The sequence below is a fragment of the Delphinus delphis genome, chromosome 3 (genome assembly GCF_949987515.2).
Source record: "Delphinus delphis chromosome 3, mDelDel1.2, whole genome shotgun sequence".
Lineage (NCBI taxonomy): Eukaryota > Metazoa > Chordata > Mammalia > Artiodactyla > Delphinidae > Delphinus > Delphinus delphis.
Window position 1 is genome coordinate 30,011,912 of NC_082685.1, and position 22,657 is coordinate 30,034,568.

The following is a 22,657-nucleotide window of genomic DNA, read 5'->3' on the forward strand; positions in this document are numbered from 1 at the left end:
ATAATTTTAATGTTTGAGGCAAGCAAATTATTGAACAAGTCTGTGAAACTGTATTAGATAGTGATGTCCCACTTTTTTGTTAACTGTGTCATGTCATCTTTAAGATGATATCCATCTCATCTTATGTAAAGATTCTGGGGCTCCCAACTATATTAAATCACATATTAAACATATTTTCTCATTTCTGCAAATTCAAGATTCTAATTCTCTTTAATGCACTATTTTAATTGGAATGCTGCTAAATCTGTTGACAGTCTTACAACCATTTTAACAGCCTTTTAATTTGTCGTCTAGAAAATTATAACTCTTCATTAACTTTGGGAGACACAGCATTGCAGTTGTGATATATCATTCTCATTTTATTAACAATCTACTTAATGAAATTCAGGCTTCAAGCAGATGATGGTGATAATGTAAGCACTTGCCCTGGATTTCTTTTTCCTTAACAAAATTAAGAATTTACTGATAAGCATACTAGGAGAACAAACATTCAATTCCTCAGGAGTGTGAGAAGTAAAAACGTAAGGAAAGATATTTTTGACTCCTCCTGTATATAATTAACATCCATATGAATTTTTCCAAAATGCCCAATTTCTTTATAACACCATTTGCCACTGTAAGGCAGTACTGGGAAGCTATGTCAATCATTCAATATTTATAAACAGAATCCACTTGGATCAAAGAAGAGGAATGTCATAATCTGGTAGAGGATCTTGGTGAGCATGAAAATGACATTCAGGGCAGGATGTAGGTGGAGGAGAAAGGAAACTCTTTTCGCAGGGGGGAATCTGGAGGTTCTTTACTCCAAATGGCACTCTCCTGTATCTGTACATTTAAATATAGTTGCGGTCTTGCTCATCGGATCTCTCACACTGTGGTATTAATAATTAATTGTGAAATTAATTATGACAAGATATACTGATCTGAGAGGCGTCTTAAGGATCATTCATGTTTCTTGGCCTCACTTTAGGGAAGAAAACTGAGACTTAACGAGGGTAACTGACTTGCCAAGGAAATGAAAGTAAATTAGTGTCAGAGTTTGGGTAAAGGGTCAAGGCTTCCTGAGGACAGTGTGGTCCTCTTGCCAGGGTCCCATCTGGCAGCACATGTGCTGGCTGCACAGCGTCTGAGCCCTTATACTGCAACACCTTGGTAGTGCCCCACAAAACTACAGAGATAGCTATGAAAGATAGCGTCAGTGGGAAAAAGCATCTTCTCACAAGGTTTTTTTTTTTTTTTTCTATTTTGTTCAGGTTTATATAGCAACTGTTGTAACACACTGAGATTAATTTTCACATAAGACCTATTTTTCCCTTGGGAATCAGACATCATTTCATTTTTCGTTCCTTTCTCATATCATGACACTGTCCTCCCTAGGGATGATTTGTTGTATAGGTGGAAAGCTTCCCACAGACACATACAAAATGAGACAGAAAAATCCAGCAATCCCTGCCTTTGTCTCTTGACTCCATCTTTTCTGTTCTGGCATTCGTGCATTTTGGACCAGAATGCAGGAGTTCCTTTAGAGAGAAACTCTCAGCGATATTTTATAGTTAGGGCAAATAGAAACTAACAGTAGATCAGATTACTATACGACCTATAGAATTTATCATTAACCGTTCTAATGACCGTCTGATTAAAATACAGCACAACCAAATCCAATCAAATCACCGAACTCTATGTACAAACTCTTTAAATAATATAACACACATTTAATAAATATGATTTTTATGTATGTTCATGAACATAGATATATAAATACGTATTTTAATGTGTTTAATACATGTAGTATGTTCTGTGTGATTTATCTAACATAGATTTGGTATGTGTATGTTTATACACATATGTATATAACTATATATGTGTATGGTCAAGTGAAATTAAAAGTATATCCTGCAACCATACGTTACAATCCTAAATTTCATAGGATTTAGCAATTAGGATGCCATTACAAAAATCCTGAGGTTTGAGGGGTAGTCATTTGACCTCACAGACCCCCTCCTTAACTGGGCTCTAGAGAAGTATGACGCAGGATCCCTATACTCATACAAATTAAAATTGGTTTAGCAAAGTATCATTACAACAAAATGATACATTACAAAATATGACATTGGGATATGATTTGTAAGTTGAATTTTAATTTTGTTTTAAAAAGTACCTAAATGTTTAAACCTACATTAAAGTCTAGCCTACTTGTTCTTTTTTCCTTCTACATTAGCATAATTTAAAATACAAGTTTTTCAGGGGAAATTAGTGACATGCACAGAGATTTATGTAGAATGATGTTCACTGAAGCACTGTAATAAAAAATGCATGAACGCTAAAATTCCACTGGAAGAAAAAGAGTAAATGAAAAGCATAGTGTGGGTATATCCATAGGACAATGCCACACAGCTAGTTGTTAAGGAAAACTTATTTCAGAAGAATATTTTAAGAAAAGGAAAACATTCATGACATAATAAATAAAAAGAGTAGGGTACCACATAGTACATATAATTCCAAGTTTGAAAACACACTACACAAATACATAAGCAGCTAAAAGGCTAGAAAATAAATATTCCAAAATGATAACAGTAATTACTGTTGGGAGGTAAAATAATAGGTTGTTATAATTTTCTTCTTTATATATTTAGTTACAAATTCTCTACAATGGATGTGAATTTCCTTCATACAGGAAAAACAAAAATCCAGTGCTAGTAATTTGAAAGATTCTTGAAGACTGATCCCCTAAATTATGCAAAACTCCATGCAGCAGCCTGTGCCCTCCCCACCTTGTCATTGCAGCTTGGTTATGCATGCAGTCCTGTGCAAATGTCCGGGATCTCTCAAACACTGGGCCAAGCCAAGCACTAATGAACACACTGTTTTCCAAAACTAAACAGCAAAATGAAGGAAGACGTTGAATTCTGAGCATTGTATGCTACATATTGATTGTAATTATTAATAACAATCTGATTAAAAAGATACTTAATAAAATAAAAATAAATGGGATTGAAACTAAGTCCCTAGCTGTCTAAGGTTCATTCGGGTGCCAGCTTAACAATTATTTGCATTTAGTATAGACAAATTTACTGTTATTATCATTTTTATTAACGTCATCAATTTCTCTGATTTACTTTCACACATTCAAGGGGAATCGACATCACTAATTTTCCAGCCTATAATGTGTATGTAACAACCAAGCCTAGTGTACATCTCTCATGTGAAATTAATTCTTTCTTATTTTAGTTGTTTTGGATTCAGTCCTGATCAAATGAAATTCAAAATGCTATTTATTTTTCTCTTCTAAAACACAAAACCTCCTACTCAGAGGTCGCCAAAACTGCATCAAATGAGAGGCTAATTAATGTGTTTATTAAGTTTGCTCTGAAATAAACACATATTTTCAAGAGTGAAAAGTCTTCTTTTTCTTTTTTTTTTTTTAAACAAGTGCCAGGTGATAGCATCCATTAAACACAAACACTGCATACTCAGAGGAGAACTTTCTACAAATATTTTTTTTTTTTTTTTTTTTTTTTTGCGGTACGCGGGCCTCTCACTGCTGTGGCCTCTCCCGCCGCGGAGCACAGGCTCCGGACGCGCAGCCCAGCGACCATGGCTCACGGGCCCAGCCACCCCGCGGCACGCGGGATCCTCCCGGACCGGGGCACGAACCCGCGTCCCCCGCATCGGCAGGCGGACTCCCAACCACCGCGCCACCAGGGAAGCCCTACAAATATTTTTAAAGGCTCCTTTTGGCTCTGAATAAAGCAATATACTGGAACTGCCACAGGAGCATGAGTCGGGCTGTGAGAAGCCATAATCGGAATACGCTAAGAAAATGTAAGCAAAAAATTGCAAATAAAACTGCTTATATTCATGTAACTTGTTTGGCGACAGCCGTATAGCATAAGGAAAGCTGCTATAACTCATAACAGCATCTTGTAATAAAACAGCTCTATGCATCCCTCTCAAACTGTTCAGTGCTCAAATCTCATCAGATGGCTGAGTAAGCATTACACTTTGGGACAGTAAATCTGTTTCCAATATGGTGTACATTCACAGATAGGCGCTTTAGTATTCATCCTAAGACACTTCCAGCTAAGTACTTATAAAGAAAGGGTAATCATATATTTAAATATCGGGATGCTATTTTCTCTGTCTATTTTAGTAATCTAGTTCATACTAGAGCAAACCTAAATGGATCTCAGGAAACCTTCGGCAAACTCAACCTTGACTCGCATTGCAAAATCTCAACCATCTCCAAGAAGCCTTCCCTTCTGCTGCTGCAATACTCTGTGCATCTGTGGGCCGGGGTAGTTTCTGTCTGATATTAGCATTATAGAGCCCTTTTACCTCTCTGGCATGGACTTGTGAATTTCCTGAGAGCATGGACTATACCTTTTTTCATGTCTGTATCCCCAGCTCCCAAACAAAACTAGTGACAAAGCCAGCCATAGGTAAGTGTTTGTTGACTGAGTGATCTCCTATGGTTTAAAGTAACTAGCCTGGATTTGAGGTTTCGAATCCTTTTCACAGCCCTAAGGTTTGAATGGGGATGAAAATAAAGCAAACAGTGGATGAGGTTTTCAAGCTGTTTACAGACATTCATTTTTCTGAGGGATCCATCCCTAGTTTGAGCTTTGGAAAAGATTCCTTTTATGCTGGTACCAACCCACTGGGATCAGAGAGAAGGGACAACAGCGGTCTTTGTTCCTCCCATTTTTCTTTGTGGTACTACATCCACGGCAAGCTTACCTGCCTCAGCATAGGGACACAAGGTAGGAAAATTATTAGGGGCAACAGAAACATTCTCTTAGAAAAGTGATTTTTTAAATTTCAAAGCACCCCCTTACAGATAAAGATTTTAGCTCCTACAAAGTTAGATAGTTTAGAACTCTAGGCAACTCTAAATGTCCCATTTACTACGTGGCTGGTTCGTTTTAGATGAGTTTGAGCTCTGACTGATCAGGAATGCCCACCTCCCTGCCGCCACCCTCGTCTCTGCAATCGGTTCACTTGGTTTGTCTTTCAAGGGCTACTTTTGCATGTAGGTGTCCACGTCCGTGCCTAGAGAAATGGAAATCGCTAAACGCTGTGGTCTTAACCCATGCCGTGGCAGCATTATCTCGTAGAGAAGAGTACAGGCAGAGCCTGATGGTATATTTACATGGGAGACTTGGTGAGATTTGGGCCACAAGAAATGCTACCTCTCCACTAAGTGATAAGCAGAATTCAGAGTTGGGAAGTTGGCCCTGTTTATGGATGGACACAGAATGGCGCTGGTGGGCAGTGAGGCTAGAGGAAAGCACAGCACTCTCTGACACCCGAAAGATCCAACAGCTTTTGGGGGTTCCTGGGCTCAGCCTTCTGGGCTGGGACAGATTTTCCCACAGGAGGTCTGTGTCAACAGGTGAATGCGTTCGAGCTTATGGGGATCTGCAAATAGAACTGTAGCATTTCCAAAGTCATTTGTCACTAGGCTTTTCACTCACAGTAACAATCTGGTGCTAACGAACACTGTTTACAAAGTATTTCACCATTAATGAAGACTACCCCCCAAATAACACTTTGGAGTAGGGACTAAGACACCAATTGTACAGAGGAACACACTTCGCCCCAGCGAGACCTAAGACTCGTCCAGCAACACGTGGCTCCCCGAGGTCTGCCTTAGGCATGGAGCCACGTCTTTCTGCTTCAAATTCTGGGTCCTTTTACTGATTTCAAGGAGTTCAGAATATCTGAGTTGCTGGAAAATCTGTGCAGAGAGTAACAAGTGAGGAGGGAGGCAGGAGGTGGAGAGACAGGCACTGGGGTTTCTTGGCAGGCTGGAACTCTGACTTGCTCTGATCCAGCCTCTCTATTCACACAGGAAACAGTGGGAGAGAGACGGGAGATGAAGACCGTGAGGTAAGGATGGGTGAGAACACAGCAAGGAGCTGGCGGCTACAGCAGGCAAAGAATGGCTCAGCTCATCACTTAACAGGAATGAGGAGGTGCAAAGGGTTTCCTTTGGTTCAGGGAATGGAAAGGCGCTAGCCAAAAAAGATAGCAAGGAGGAGAGCTAAGGACCACCGCTCTGGGGTTAAAATGATAATACTTGCATGGATACTGCAGAGCAAAGGGAATAATTTCCAGCCCATGCTTCCTACTTTTCTTTAACCTTGTTAAAAAACAGACAGTCTTTACTTCATGTAGAATGTAAAACTCATAAATATAATGTAAAACTCTACTCAATGAATCTAGGGAAAGGAACCATGAACTTGACCAGCTGATGACAGAGCGGGATGAACACTGAACTAGGAGGTGGGAACTAGGGGTCCAGCCCTAAACTTAGAGGCTTGTGTGATCTTGGCCACCATAGAAGCCCCAGAGTCTCAGTTTTCTTATCTGTCAAATGAGTGGTTTGAAACAGATGGTCCCTAAGGGTCTGTCTGGTTCTGATATTCTCCGGCCGTGGCACTTTTGAGAGCTTCCATGCCCTCATCGTCCATGCTTTCCAGAGAAATAGCATCTGTCACATCAATGACACAGCATTTGTATCCCTCCCTTTATTTTTCTCCTGCTAAGGTGTTTTAATCCTGACAGTATAATAGAATAAATCACAGCCATCAGAGATGGGAGTGACACTGGCCACACACATTAGAGATAAACAGTCAAAAATCACTCACCCGTGCCTTCCCCTTGGCCCAAAGCCTCTGCTGTCTGACAACACTAAGCCTGAACTATGATTTCCATCTGGCTGCACAGATCTGAACACCAAAATAACCCTCTGCATTGTCTTAATAGCTGTAATGATACTCTGCTTCTCAGCAGCCTGGCTGTTCAGACCATCTCAACATTTGGATTTGATTTCTTCCCTCCAGCAAGTGTAGAGGGAAGTATGGTTGTTACATAGTCAATCAACAAACATTTTCTAGCCCCTACAAACAGCAGCCACTCAAATCAGATGGCTTAAGTTTAGTCCTCTTCCATTCCTTACATACAAGGGGCCTGTCCTTAGTAGGGTAACTAAACCCTCTAAACCTTGGTAGTCCTTAAGAGTAGTGATGATTTTCACAAACAAATCTCATAGGTTATGATGAGACAGTAATTGTTCAGTACATTTAAGCTACTAACATTATTGTTACAACTCTTTTGTCTCTGTCTTAGACAAAAAGGAGAGTACTATGGTGATAGAGAATTGGGGAAATGGATGATGGTGACAGAAAATTCCAAAAAGACAGAGTTTTCAGAATAATTGCTTGGCCTGGGGGCTAAGTCAGTCATGCAAATGGCAAATTTTCAAGCTGAGCTCTTAGCCACTTCTTTGTTTTGTTTCCTCAACACTTGGCTTAGCTGGTATTTCTGCAGCTCTCTATGAAAGTTACCTGTGAACAAGAAGCTGTGATAGGCCATACAACCAGGGATGGGTATGTTTTTACATGACAGAGGATTGTCTGGTCTTTAAAAAGAAAAAGAAAAAAAAAGATTCTTCTCTCTTAAGGAAAAAAAAAAAAAAAAAACAACTATGATATACCAGAATTAAATCAGCTCCGAAAAGCCAAGGAATCACTCTCCACTAGGGGTGACTGAGGAGTAGGAACTCAGTACTCATTGTGTATAGAGGGCAGGGGAGTAGAGGCTAGCAGAGGGCACCTGGTTTGAGATAAGGAACAAAAGGGTTGGACCCACCGTTCTGATCCAGAAAGTAAGACTTATGGATAAGGGCCAAGATCTAATTGAAATGTGCTTTCATCGCACTCTACGAAATGTCCATTGCTCATATCCGAAACTTAGCAAATCTAGTACAAGGAGTCAGTTTACTACCTTCACGTATGAACTGAACTCAGAGACGCCAAACTTCCATCAGACACAACTGAACCCCATGTAGGACTCTGGATGTTCTCTCCCTTGAGCAACCCTGGATGGCTTTTACCTATTCTCCCTGCTGCCTCTCTAACTACCTTAGGATCTGTTTCCCACAGAGAAGCCAGGGACTTCTCTACAAGGTAAATGATATTATACTGCTCTGCAGCTGAAAATCCTCCAGTGAATTCCCACTGTCCACTTAGCTTTAATTATCTATGATCTCTGTACCTGTTTTTTCACTTTTAAAATTGGGGAGATATTGAATGGATACATGTACGGTGCATGAAAGAATTCCTGGTACTTCGTAAGTACTCAACCAGAAAGTATTATAATTAAAAAAACAAGACACGACAAAACTCTATGAAAGAAGGTGGCTTCTGTTCATTTCATTCCTGACCCAGTCCCTTTATAAAATGTGCTGAATCCCGTACATAGAATGCTGAATTCTTCTAATTCTGTTAAAGACTGAAAGCAAGTAGCTTAAGCTACTGCATAATTTAACGTTCTTCGACTAATCATTCTCCTGAGATGTAAACCAAGGTTGAACAAATGTTAAGTTGTTCACACAGATATTAATTTTCTATGTTTTATGGCTTTGCGATCAAGTCGCTTGTGTTTCCTGAAAAGGGTTAATAAAAGGACCTTGTAAAGGTTTTCTGAGAACCGAGGCTGAAATTATAGCTTGTGTTATCATTGTTGTTTTTGTTAGCCACACAGTAAATAAGAAGGATGTGTGCTTAGAGGATCTAGAAAAGAAGCAAAACTTGTTGGCTCAAGGTTTGGCTAAAAACACATCGTGACATGCACGGCACAGGCACGTCCTAGAAAGCTCTCCGGGTACCAGAGGTGGCCAAGAGGCAGCTCTGGCTTGGTGTGGCACCAAGATCACTTGATCATGCCTGAGAATGCGGCGGGGGAGGGGGTGGGGGGGTGGTCTCGCAAAGCCAGCCCTGAGTAAAAAAAACCTGAGCCTTCCGATGTTCTTTCCCAATCTGCCGTGGTCAAACCGAAACACAGGGGGAAAGCTGCCCTGTGGGGAGGTGAAAAGGGGATGTGGGGGCTGCAGGCAGAGCTTGGGGACCGGATGTGATCCCTCCAGATTCTAATGTGTGATGGGAATCCCCTGTTCAACAAATATTTATTAAATGTCCCCGTGCATGGCACTCTGGCTGGTATTAAAGGGGACGGAAAGTTGAATGAGGCACTGTCTTCGTCCTCAAGGAACTTGCAGGGTAAGCCTGCTATTCTGCACTTTCTGAGATCTGATATAATAGCTTCTAAGGGGAAAGAGCAATATCAGGTTTGTTAGGCATGTAGTTAGAAATCTCACATGCACTACAAACAATAAGAACAAAAAACAACCAACCGGGCAACTCTGTATTTTTACAACTTTTATGTAAAACTATTCTAAAATTAAAAGTTTATTAAAAGTTTTTGAAAAGCCAACCAACCAAAGAAACAGGAAAGAAAAGTACATTTCTTATGCAAACAAAATCCATAAAAACAAATCACAAACCTTCTAAAATTTAGTAAGTACCAAGCCACATTTTTATCACAAGCTCAACGCCTTCTTTTTAAATCAACCGTTTCCCAGCTAAGAAGTCCTACGCTGGCAGCTTCAGGAGCTACGTCTTTTCTATAGATAGTCTTCTTTTGGCCTACATGACGATGCTTAAAACGCTTTAGCTGCCAAAGGCCTTAACCAACTTTGCCCTGAAAGCAGATGCTGAGAAAAATTCTTGTGAACAAGTATATTATTTGGGAAGTGATTCAAAGGAACAAGAGTGAAGGACAGGATGAAAAACAGGACAGGAGGGAGCACCAATATAAGAATCTGTCATAGAGTTGGTCATTGCTGTGGGTGTTTAGTGATGGTGGAGCTGGAACCTTAGGCTGTGCTTCTCAGGGTGAAGGGGAGGGGCATTTATCCTTAGCTTCCTATCCACTGGCTTCTGAACTTATTGGTCAAGCGAGCCCCACAGCTGCCAACGGTGGACATTCTTACACTCCACTGTCCCCGTCCTTAACGGCATTCAGTACTTTGTCATCAGAAAATTCCGGGGCAGGAGATGAGGCCAGCATGTGTGCAGAGCCTACTTAAACTGCCCCAGGAGTGGCCATTCCAGCAACATTTGGGATTAACATATACACACTACTATATATAAAACAGATGATCAAAAAGGACCTACTGTATAGCACAGGGAACTCTACTCAATATTCTGTAATAACCTATATGGGAAAAGGATCTGAAAAAGAATGAATACATGTATAACTGAATCACTTTGCTGCACACCTGAAACAAAGTTGTAAGTCAACTATACTCCAATAAAATTAAGACAAAGAAGCAATGTGAACCACAAAAAAAATAAATAAATAAAATCTGAGAATTTTATGAAAATAAAATCCAAATTTCTCACCTTTCTTGAAAAGTCGGAAGATCTAACAACACTAGAGCCGAATTCCCCAAGGCACCAAATTGCCAGAGCTGAGAGGCACAGTCCAAGTCAGGACAGTCTCCACCGTGACACATGGGTGAAAACCCAGACTGCTTGGTTTCTTGATACGTTACCCTCCCTGTGAGTGTCAGACTTTCAACCTCACTTGAACTATTCTCAGGCTCAAGAACTATTCACATTGAAAAGCAGGTAGGAACCCAACATTAACATTATCCTTCCTCACTGGCTTCACCTTTCACCATACATGTAACCTGGCTGTCTTTCTTCTGAGGGTAGGTTTCAATTTGTCGTGACTGCTTTGACATTGAAGATTTTGGATCAATTGACACAATTAATTGATTACATGCTACATTCCAAGCCAGGTGCTCAAATTAAACCTCGCTTTTAATGTTTAACAAAATGTACAAGAAGAAGCAGGGGTTCTAGAAGAATCAGTCCCTTTGCTTCTTCTGACTCATAACAAATAGGTGGACCCTGGCAACCAGGGACCTATGATAACTGATACAGAGTCAAATGGTTGCTCATTATTGGTTTGGTTCGGAAACATGAGGTAATGTGCTCCTGGCTACATGGCATTTATTAACCAAAACCCTCTAAGAATTATGAGGTGCTATTAAAACTGGAATTAGGGGCTTCTGCATGGAAAGTGAGATTCCAAGTCACTATGCTAAGCATAAAGCCCTGTAAGCTTGAAATGCTATTAGTTACCAAAGAAATTGTTACAATCTGTAGTCTGTGTCCTGTTGCACTCAATCCTTTGAGATGTTTCATTTATATAAAAGTACAGTTTTAAAAATACTCATGCCTATATCCAACTCTGCACCCCTCCTCCACTCCCCCACCAGAGGGTCTGATTGAATCGGCTTGGGCATGGGGACTTTTCAAAACTCCCCAGAAGAGTCTGATGAGTTGCCACTGGTCCAGAAACAGAAATGAAGTGAGGGGGTGGCCCCACTTGCTGTCCCCTCACTGCTCAGCTAGGACAACTCAGCACTTTGCTGTAGCCTCCCTGCTGTTCAAGCTCTCGGTTTGTGAAGCACAAAGTGTTAACTGGGTCATCTCCTGGCTGGGCTTTTGCAACCAATATAAATGGGGGTCAAGAGTGTGAGCTTTAACTGAATCGCCACTGTGAACTAAGGAACATTTGAACCCGAGGTTCCCAGGTGGACAGGGACCTTTGTAAAGTTGATGGGGTCACCTGAATTTGCAGTCACTTTGAGAGGGCTTTTGGGGGGCTATGGATATTTATCCTGCAGTTGACTGGATCTTTTTTTGTTTTTTTTTTTGAGGACATTAAAGTAATATTCCTCTCTTCTGTCAATATCCCAGCTACAGCAAATAGATCCATAGAAACAAATTTAATCCACTGGAATGACTCTCTAAATAAATTCAACATTTTGGTTCACAGTGCTGCAAATAAATTGAGCGCTTTAATTCCCCATATGTGGAGTGGACCTGAACTGTACAAGGAGAGACAGAGAGGCACCTATTATACAGTCAAGGTGGCCATGGAAGAGGGGGAATTGAAAAGGAGGCAGTTCAAACTATTTTTAAAATAAAATGCATCCCACTGGGACAGCAACTGCCCGATGCCTACTATTCAGAAATCAGGGTGAACAAAGGGAAGCTTCACATTTGGTGGTTCTGGCCAAAGAAAAAGATCTGGAAAAGGGAGAAGAATAACAGGTTCAGCTGAGAATATAACAGAGCCCATCTGACTTTTCTGTGTGTGTGTGTTTGTTTTTTTTTTTCCATTCCCAGAAAGATCTTTCTATCCTGGAGAAAATGTGTTAAAGATAATTCTCATAGTAACTTTGGTAAAATATTCCAAATATTATAAAAGGCTATTGGACATTATTAAATAAGTCTGTGTTGCACTTATTTTAATATCTTTGCACACACTCAGTATGTGTTCTGATGGCTCCCAGCAGAGATTTATTACTAAAGTAGATCTGACTTGAGGTTGAGTGGAAAGGAAAGCAGGAGGAATACTGAGTAACTTGGTGTTACGATGGAGTTTGGCTGCAGCAGAAAAAGAGGTCTTGTGAGATACGTGTGCCGATTAAGGTGCTCAAGAAATGAACGTGAATTCACGTTGGATAGACACCAGCCCCCTCCTCTTCATATGTCCCTAGGGATGCTTCTGGAATTGCCAGGGCTGAAAATTACATTAAAAACCTAAAAATGTGACACTGAAAATGTAATGTCTCCTTTGATAATATCAGCATGACGATTCATCAACGGGTGGGGCAGCACCCCTCCTGGACCTAGACTGTAAGGCATCCTGAGACAGACGCAGGCAATTAATTACTCGACCTCTCACAGTGCCGTTTTTCTAAAGCTTCCGGTCGGAATTATATCCTGTCACCAATCGCATTGCACCAAAGGCTCCCTACACGTATGACATAGTAGGTCCCTGCAGAGACAGGACTGTAGTATGTAGCACCATCCTAGAAAAGCCAATAGCATCACTGGATCGCCAACACTCTGAAAAAGCAAATGGTAGTGAAACTCAATATATGTGCATCCAAGTGTGTTGCAGAAAACTCTTGCAGGTTGGCATTTCACAATGTGAGATTTGATACTGTCCTGCTGGACAGAAACACAACCCAGATTTCTAAGTGGATTCCTCTTCTGAGTCATGGAGCTTTAAATTCTTCTCATTAGAACAGGAAACAAGCCACTGATAAAAATAAATTCTCTTGTTGCAGCCTCCACCAGTCAGAACAGAAAGCTGCAAAGCACTTTGTTGATCTCCTATTCACAGGAGTCCTAGCATCCACATGCTGGGGAGGCTGAGTCACTCATAAAGAGCTAATGCCAACAGTAACAGGAAGGGCCAGCAGGATTCCGAGGGCTGAGCTCTCTCCACAGAGGTGATCCGGAGGTTAAGCCTTGTGGGACTAACAGATCTGGAATAGGCAGGTAGATACTCTACAAGGAAGGAGTGTGGACACGGGAAGGTTCATGCTCTTTCGCAATGGCAACAGCCTAGAGGGCCCTGGCATGCAACATAAGTGACTAAAGAGGAGGACGGGTGCTAAGATAAAAAGCAGTGATGGGGCCCCTGCAGCGAACGGGAACGTGAATGGATTCGCTGTGCACATGCCATTCTAAACGTCTAACGCAACCTGTAGGCCACCTAGGGGCCAAGCATGGCCTGTGCGCCTTGCGTCGTGACCTCTGATTTAGGGGATGAAAAGGAAGTCAACTCTTGGTAGTGGAGTGGGAAATAAGACAGGTGCTGTTTTATTCATTTTTACCTGGAATGAATGCTAAGTCAAATTTAGACTAAGTAGAGCATCGAAAGGAAAGTAAGTTTTTTTCTACTCTCTCTGCAGGATCTTTGGCCTCTTCCTGTCCATTGATTGCCTGTGTTCTCACATGAACCCCTTTATCTATGCTCCTTGTATATTCTTTCCTGGCTGATCACACCAAGTCCCATAAAATTATTAGCTGTCAACTCCTAAATCTCTATCCAGCTCAAGCATCTCAGCAGAATTTCAGAGCTGTACATTTAACTGCCTATTAGACATCTACACGTGCATGGCCTAAGGGCACTTCAAACTCGAAAGGTCCACAGTTACACATCCTATCTTAACCCACGAACCAGCCCCTCCTCTGTTTCAAGCCCCGGTGATGAGCAGGAACATTTAGTCAGTTGCCATAACCAGAAACTTCGGCAATGTCCTGGACTCCTCTTCCCTCCCTCACCTTGCTTGCCCCCTCAGTTGCCAGAAAAGTATTGATTTCATATTCTCAGCATCCTCTGCTTTGCTAGTCAAGTTACCAACTGGCAGGAATAAAATACCCACTCAGGCACACACACACATCTGGTATGAGTTCCTGATTTATTTAGCCAATAAGAGAAAATGAGCAATGTACTGTGGTCACACAGGGCAGTAGATGAAACATAATCCTTTTCCTATATTTTCCTTGCCCTGGATCCATACGAGGTACTCTGTTGCTGGTACTACTCTTTGCATAGGCAGGCTAATAAGAGCGAGAAAAACATCCAAATTCTTATAATACCACGTTTCTATACTCTGGCTTGTGTTGCCATTCCAGGGGAACTTGAACTAACAATCTTAGGCATTTCCGTTTAAGAGATTATTTACAAGCAGTGACCTTCTCTGGCTCTTTAAGTAATTTTGGCATCAGGAAGGCAGTATTCTCTCTGCAGGAGAAGAGAACGGTCAATGCCCAAGAGATCCAGAACATTCTGCCTGCCTCCGCTTTTATAGGGTCCTAAAAAGTCAACAGTCTTTGTTCCCCAACAACATCTCTCAAGTCATCTCGACTATCCCAGTTCAGGCTACTAGGCTCCCTTGCCTAAATAAAACACAGCCTCCTACCCCACTTCACTGACCATCTTGTCTCCCTGTAACATACTCCATCAACTGGAGCAAGCATCGTTTCTCTGAAATGCCTTCAGGAGCCAGTTTCTCTCTCCCACTCCATCTCCTCTGTCCTCACACCACATTCAGCTAACCTGAACTTCTTTTAGATCCTTGGAACAACTCATCTTTGTCCCACCCAGATCTTTGCATATGTTCTATCTTTTGCCTGAATGCTCTTTCTTGCCTCTTTGATCACCCACCTCTTCCTCATCCTTCAAGGGTATGAAAGGATGTCACAATTTCTGAGACCCCTGATGCACAATTCTGGGTTAGATACCTCTCCAAAGCCATCTGGTATTTTCCCTTTTGCGCTGTTTATCAGACCATATCTAGTTCTACGTCTATTATTTCTTTCCTCTTTAGGATTGCTGAGTTTTGTGAGGTTAGTGACCATGTTTGCCTTATTCACTGCTGTGTCCCATAACTTAACACGATTGCCTCGCGGGCACCCCTTAAAAATACGGCAGTGCTTCAGATGTAGAGAACACATGTATGGACAACCAAGGGGGGAAAGCGGCGGGGGTGGTGGTGGTGGGATGAATTGGGCAATTGGGATTGAGATGTATACACTGATGTGTATAAAATGGATGACTAATAAGAACCTGCTGTATAAAAAAAAATAAATAGAATAAAATTTAAAAATTCAAAAATAAATTAAAAAAATAAGGCAGTGCTTTAGAAACTCAAAGACTATCCATGATACAAAAAGGCATGCCAGGGGAAAGACTGATGGAAAAAGGCAATTTAAATGGTCAAGCAGTGGGACAATATTGAAATGTTGGAAGCTTCCCATGGGATGAGAAACTTGGAAATAAAATAAATTAAGAAAGATAATGGTCATGACGTAGTGAACATCGATATAAAGAAGCCAGGAAAAAAAAAGACAGTCTTAGAAGATTCTACCTTAAAGGCAGGAGTTATGATACCATCCCCCAAAACGGGGGGAAAAAATGAAAACAGATTTTGAGGAAAATAAAATTAAGTTTTCTACTGGATTTTCTATGAAAAATATTCCAAGGGCAGTTGGGGACGCAGATATGGGAGCTTGGAAAGACTGCACTTGTTTCAGACTTGAGTGCCACTAGTATTGGAGGCATGTATTATCAGGCCGGTCAATATTCTTTACCTATGTCTGATATCAGAACATTTATTTTTATATTCTATATGGCATTTATTCCATCAGCCTTAGAAAGTACTCACTATAAGCTACCTCTAGGTATAGCCTAAGCCCAAGACATGGCCAACTGAAGTCAGAGTGACAGAGGAATGAGCATGTGTCCCATGCCAGGCCCATCTGAATCTTCCTCAGGAATGTTCTGCTGATGACTGCAGAAGACTGTTTCCAATGATGCTACTCGGGGAAGAGACATGAGAGTGGGGTTATCAACAGACAACTTCCAACAGATCTCTCTCCAAAGTAAAGCCAAGTAAAGAGAATGAGAAAAAAGACTTCAGTGTGAGGCCAGATGTATTGCTAGATTCTCCAATGACATAAGACAAAGCAACAGATTTTTTCATAAGCTAATTTCAGTTGAGATATTATCCTACTTGTAACTCAAAGAGTCTTGAGAAGCATAAGCAGTGAACATTCATATTGTACAAACGAGACTGTTCTAAAGGAAGTGCCATGAGAAGAAAGAGGGAAGGTCTCAGGTGAAATGGAGAATTACCGCGGAAAAAGAACAGGAAAAGGAAGACAATTCAAAGAAACTTAGATCCAAAGTTGAATGCGAAATTGACAGTAGATAATTACCGAAAGAATAACAACTGGGAAACATGAAGACTGTAATGCTAGAAGGGCAGTGAATACAACAATGAAAATCCAGATAAGTTCAACTCTCTAAGTGAAAAGGACTCTAAATTATTACATGTAGAGTGATGAGAATTAAATAATTTTCATCCAGAGTTTATATTCATAAAATCTTCTTGTAATTTAAACCCATTCCTAAGATTTACATGCCATTTATATGCTCTAAAACAAAAATCTTAAAAAAAAATTGTATCCAGTGACACTACCTTAGAGCATTTTTCCAATCTTTTTCTTTTTTTTACTTGTAAAATTGTCGGACTAGCAACTCTTACAGTGTGTTGGCATCAGCTGACAGTTGCTACATGGTATTTTTCATTCCTTTCTAAAAATAGGGAAATAACCTGTGAGTTATGTTCATCTTTGGGAGCAAAAGGTACGGTGCGTAGGGAGTCAAACACACGCTATCAACAACTGGAAGAGAAATTCTGGCTTTGAAGATGTCAGAAGTTTTGCAAGTCACAGGAAACAAATCGAAGGTGTGGACGTGGGAAGAAGGGAGATTTCTGTCACACACAATATTGTAAGGGTTGGAGGGAAGATGATCACCACTCTTGCTGACAATAGTAGTAAAACAGTAGTAATCATAACTGCTAGCATGTATTCAGCACTTTATTAAAAGAAAGACAACATCCATAGCATACATGCATAATCGTAAGAAAGGATCCCAACAATCCTATTGATGGAAACATTTACAAGAACAGAAAATAAGACTTAGTCTAGTCTGTGCTCTAGAATGTGATCAAGGTCATACTGATCAAACACAGCAATACTGGGACACAGACACAGTTTAACTCTGGGTCTGCACTGTTAACTGCTCTCCCATATGCCTTTCAGATGAAGCAACAAGCATTCAAGTTAGCCAGCAAGAAGATGACAGATCATCTTACATTGAAATGTTGTAGAGCCCTTCTTTTTCTAAAGGTTTTTTTTTTTTAAAGCAACAACACAACCAAAGACTAAGAAGTAAAACGCTATTCTCAGTTGAGGTATGAAAAGAAGTCTTGCCTAGGGGTGGAAGAATAAATGGAAAGCAATCTTCTCAAGGTACTGGTCAGCCTTCCAAATACTGACCAACCAAACTCCTGAATTTCCCTAAAACATAATGGTTTATTGTGGCAGATAAATTGAAAGGCTGGGGTTTTCAAAATAGAACCTAACTGTTGCTTTGGGTACAGTGGAAAAATAACTATTTTAACACAATGGTATAAACAGAAATGCTCACAGGTTTCCAATGTACTTCAACAATTAAAACATACATTAATTGAATCGATACAGGTAACACTTGAGTTTACTGGTAGTTCATGAGTTTTCAGCTCATTAGCACATGTTTAATTTATGCTATGCCAAATTACACAGAGCAAAAACGTATTGCCCAAATTATTTTAAAGATCACAAGAGTGGAAATTAGTTTATGAAATGCCAAAATCAAACCTAGCCTCAAATGTGTACGTGTGTGTGTTGATGTATTTTTAAAGGGTATCAAGGGGTTAGTGAAAGTTGTTTCTGTGCTAGATCTGATGGAGAGAAGAGATGCAAGCATCCTTTCAAAAATCCAGTCTTCCTCTAGTTCTTTCTTCAACCTTGACCCAGACAGACAGCCTGAGGTACAGAGACAGAATTCAATCTTGGCCCCCTCTCAAGGGACTTGCACCACTAACTGGAAAGAAGGGCTGTTAGAGGGGTGAGAAGCCTGGCGGAACTCTCTGGCCCACTGAGCCTTGGCTATAGCCCAGAAACCAGTCCGTTCTGCTTACCTAAGCAATAGCATTTAGAGAGTGACCCCTTTCTTGGTTAGTGCTCCGGGATGAGAGGTGGTGCAAAAAGCAATGACCTAGGGGAGGGGAGAGAATCAGTGTTCACAGCCTGGCGCACATACTGACACTGGGAGCTTTCTCCTACAGGGGTGGGTGGTGGAGAAGCACTGTAGGAAGGTAGGCTTCCGGGGAGTTTGGGATAGTTGTGCACATGGAGGGGAATGGGCGAGAACAGGAATCTAGATCAGCACTGAGGCTGGTGGTGCTCATTCTATGTTCCATCAACATTAGGGATTATACTTCCTATACTGAGAAAGGCTTATAGCTGTTGATACCTAAAAGGTTTCTCCATTGAATTTCATGGCCTTTGACTGAAGCTGAATGGCTTGTTCTCATTGGTTTACTTATTTATTTGAGAAGTGCTCAAACATAACAGTTTAAAACACAGCTCTTGAATCCAGCTCCCTGGATGTGAAACCTGTCTCCAGTTCTTCCTATGTTGGTGACCTTGGATGACGTATTTAATCTCCCCATGCCTAGGTTTCCTAATCCATAAAAAAAGGGATTAATAATAGTACCTACCGTACAACATTGCTCTGAACATTGACTGAATTACTACAAGTAAAATGCTTCGACAGGCACCTGACATGAAGAAAGTCTCCATAATTGCTAGCCATTATTCTTTTGTTATTATGATTGTTGTTGTTTAATACATCTGAAGACTGGACAGTAATCCTGGTGAAGCACAGAATTAGACCAGAGTCACAGGTACATAAATATGCAAAAGCAGAGTTCAAAGCTAACTTTAGGCTCCTAAGCCACGGGAGGATGTCTTGTATATCACACTGTTCTACACCCTAACTTCAGGGTCCAAAAGAACAAGCTGATACAACCTGCCTGGGAACTTGGCTGACCTACGTTATTCAAAGTGGCATCTATTTCAAAGATTAGGCTGCGACTGGGTCTGCCCAGGGATCAGACCACTGGTCACTTTTGTCAGGCACATTAACTCTCAGACCACTAGGATGCTATTTAGTGCAGGATTAGTCATTTACTAATTACTAATGACTCCAGCGGCCACAGACCTAAGGTCAATAATTTTCTCCCTTCACACTAGGAGGATCCAGCACAGAGAGGCCAGACAGGTAATTTGCATTGTCTCTTCGTAGGAGAAGAGACCCACAACAGAAGGAGGCAGAGGAGGATTCTGTGTTGAAAGCAAGCAAAGAAGTTTTACTTTGACAGGAGTTTCCATAAGCTTCTCAGGGGAACATGTGGCTCATCTCTCCTGCTGGGACCTGACAGGTTCTCACATTTGATACTTGCTGCCAGCCAGTTGGGGAAACAGGACAAGGTCTGACCCGGGCCCCAAATCACTTCTGATAGCTGGCAAGTCTTTTCCCCTCTGAGCATCTGGAGAGTCATCCAACTGTGTGTGCCAAACTTGCTTGTATGTGAGAAGCGCGTTTGTTTTATGATCAGTGCCTTGGGTTTTAAATAAGCATACCGTAGGAGATGATCCCGCTCTGATCCTTGCTAATGTACCTCTAGGCTAATAAGTGCCGAGGTGATCCTCCTCTTTGATTTCATGAATAAGAAAATAAAATGGGAAATGCATGACAGTTTTTAAAAAGTACTGTTATTACTGAGTGTAAAATTTGTTTTAATCCTCTCTGGAGTGGCTAGGTTTCACTTTAAAAGTGCTGCTTGCCGGGCGTCCCTGGTGGCACAGTGGTTGAGAGTCCGCCTGGCGATGCAGGGGACACGGGTTCGTGCCCCGGTCTGGGAAGATCCCAAGTGCTGCGGAGTGGCTGGGCCTGTGAGCCGTGGCCGCTGAGCCTGCACGTCCGGAGCCTGTGCTCCGCAACAGGAGAGGCCACAACAGTGAGAGGCCCGCGTACCGCAAAAAAAAAAAAAAAAAAAAAAAAAAGAAAAGAAAAAAAAAAGTGCTGCTTGCCAGATTGCATCTCCTGTTCCTCCTCTCCTTAAATATGTGCTTATTTACTTCCTGCAGAGTTCAATTTTAGAACCCATCAAAGTAGATCCACTCAGACTGACTACATTTTCATGCATAAATTCATAGATGTCTTCAGAAGGAATTGCACTTGCATATGCAAATACTTCCAATGCCTTTTCATTTCTACTTTTGGCCTGCACAGTTTTTAATTCATGCAAACACATTACACAAACAAATATGGGCTCAATAACAACACAAGGCATGTGTGAATTGTTAATTGCAAAGCTAGCAGTTTGATACGGCCAAGCGACTTCCATTATTATCAATGGAGAGGAACAAGATTAAACAGGAAGAATAAAGGTATATATGAAAATAAAATCCCAAGCACTTGGTTTCATTTTATGTAAATATTAATAAGGGAAAAGGTGATAGGCAAATCCACATTTCAACAATAATCTGGGATCTACAGCTCAGTGCACAATGATCCAGAAGCCAGGATGCACCTTTAGTGAGACTTAGGAAGGAGAGGCCACATTTCAGCCCAGAATCACAAGAAACAAAAACGTATGCAGTAGTATCATAAATAAAACCAAAAGTACAGCAGAAAATGAAAGGCTTTCAACCGTGTTGAACGTGCATCACCTTTCAAAATATTTGAGTCTTGTATTAGAGATGCTCTTGGAAATAACAGGTAGGTGTCCTCATTTTTCATAGTGGATATTTAAGCCCTCCCTTAATTAAGCTGTGCTTCCTCATATATATATATATATATATATATATATATATATATATATATATATATATTTTTTTTTTTTTTTTTTTTTTTTTTTCTCTCCAATTCCCACTACATGCACTTTGGGGTTGGGTGAGAATTTAACAAAGTAAAACATTTGTTGACGGTACTCACAGATCAAACACATTTGATACAGAACAATTTTCAAGGAACCCTCCCCCTGTTTGCAAAATGTTTCATTTACATGAAGGCAACTCAGAAAATAAGAGTGAAGATTAAATAAAAAGTGTATTCTGCAAGGGTCTACAATGGCAGTGGAAAAACAATTTTAGCTGCTTCTCCACTGATTTTGTTGAATATTCTATTAAATATAAAAGTTGAACCTAGGCTAAACAAGGAGAATTTGAGAACATGTTATTTTTAGAACAACCGCTGGATTATAGGATATATACATATATATTACATATAAGTGGTGTTTTCTAATAGATAAGTAAAGTAACTTAAGGAAGCTAAGACACTGGGAATGGAATTCCAAGCTGCTATAGAGTAAATGTTTGTGACCCTCCAAAATTTTTTACATGAAACGAAAACCACAGTGGTATTTGGAGGTGGGACTTTGGGGAGGTAAGTAAGTTACAAGGGTGGAGCCCTCATGAATGGGTTCAGTGCCCTTTTTTTAAAAGAGGCCCCGAGGCCCCAGAGAGCTCTCTTGCCTTCTTCAGCTATATGAGGATACAGGAAAAGATGGCTGTCCGTGGGCCAGGGAAAGACCTCTCACCAGACCCCAAATCTGCCAGTCCCTTGACCTTGGACCTCCCTGCTTCCAGAACTGTGCAAAATAAATTTCTGTTGTTCATAAGCCACTGGTTCACGGTATTTTGTTACAGCAGCCTGAAAGGACTAAGACGCAAGCTAAGGCATCTCATGAGGAATTAAGTTAGTCGCAACATTTACTGACAGGGACATAGAACAAGAACTACAGAATCGCTGTTATAAACACATGATGCAGTAACCCAGCAGGCAGGTCGTTGACCCTTGGCACAGGCAGAGCGACCCTTCCTGGTGCATTCACTGTATTTTTGTGCATACACTTGTAATTTTGCTAAGTCTTTATGTAAATCACATACACGGCAAGGCTGGTACACAAAGCACAACATGTGGAGCCCGTGAGTCAACTCAGACACACTGCTTCTCAGGACTGTTTGTGCTTGAGTCTACCTGTCCATACATTTATAGCAACCCATGACAAGTGATAACAAAATTCTCCACGGACAGTGACTATGAAGAGAATGCCAACCGTTAGTGCTTGGAGCGAAAACATTCTCCTCCCCAAAGAAATCAAAATACTATATGAAAATTAAGTTTGTGTGAAAGTACATGGGAATTATATCAGTGGAACTGCAATTGGAATTCACCTGTGCTCCAAAACAAACAAAAAAATGTGTAACTCAGAATTAACATCACATTTTTTTTGGGGGGGGGGAAGAGAGAAATTAAACATTATTGTATCAGGGGTGTGGTTCAAATATGTTTTTATCATTATAGCATTTGTTCAAAGAGAATATAACCAAGAAGCCCAAAGTGAGAAGCAGGAGAAATTTTAACTCTGGGAGGCTTGTGTGCTGGTTTCAAGGAAAATAGTTTAAAAAATCACAGATAATTCCATGTTCCTCAAGGTCAGAATCCGTGATGGTTTCAGGAATAACCCTCATGGGGT

At 40.9% G+C, this 22,657-nt stretch overlaps 1 protein-coding gene across 3 annotated transcripts in view; it reads right to left on the bottom strand.

Moving 5' to 3' along the window:
- Positions 1 to 22,657, bottom strand: part of LOC132423080 (teneurin-2-like) — a 389,106-nt gene that overhangs the window by 57,130 nt on the left and 309,319 nt on the right. The gene's annotated exons all lie outside the window — the stretch shown is intronic.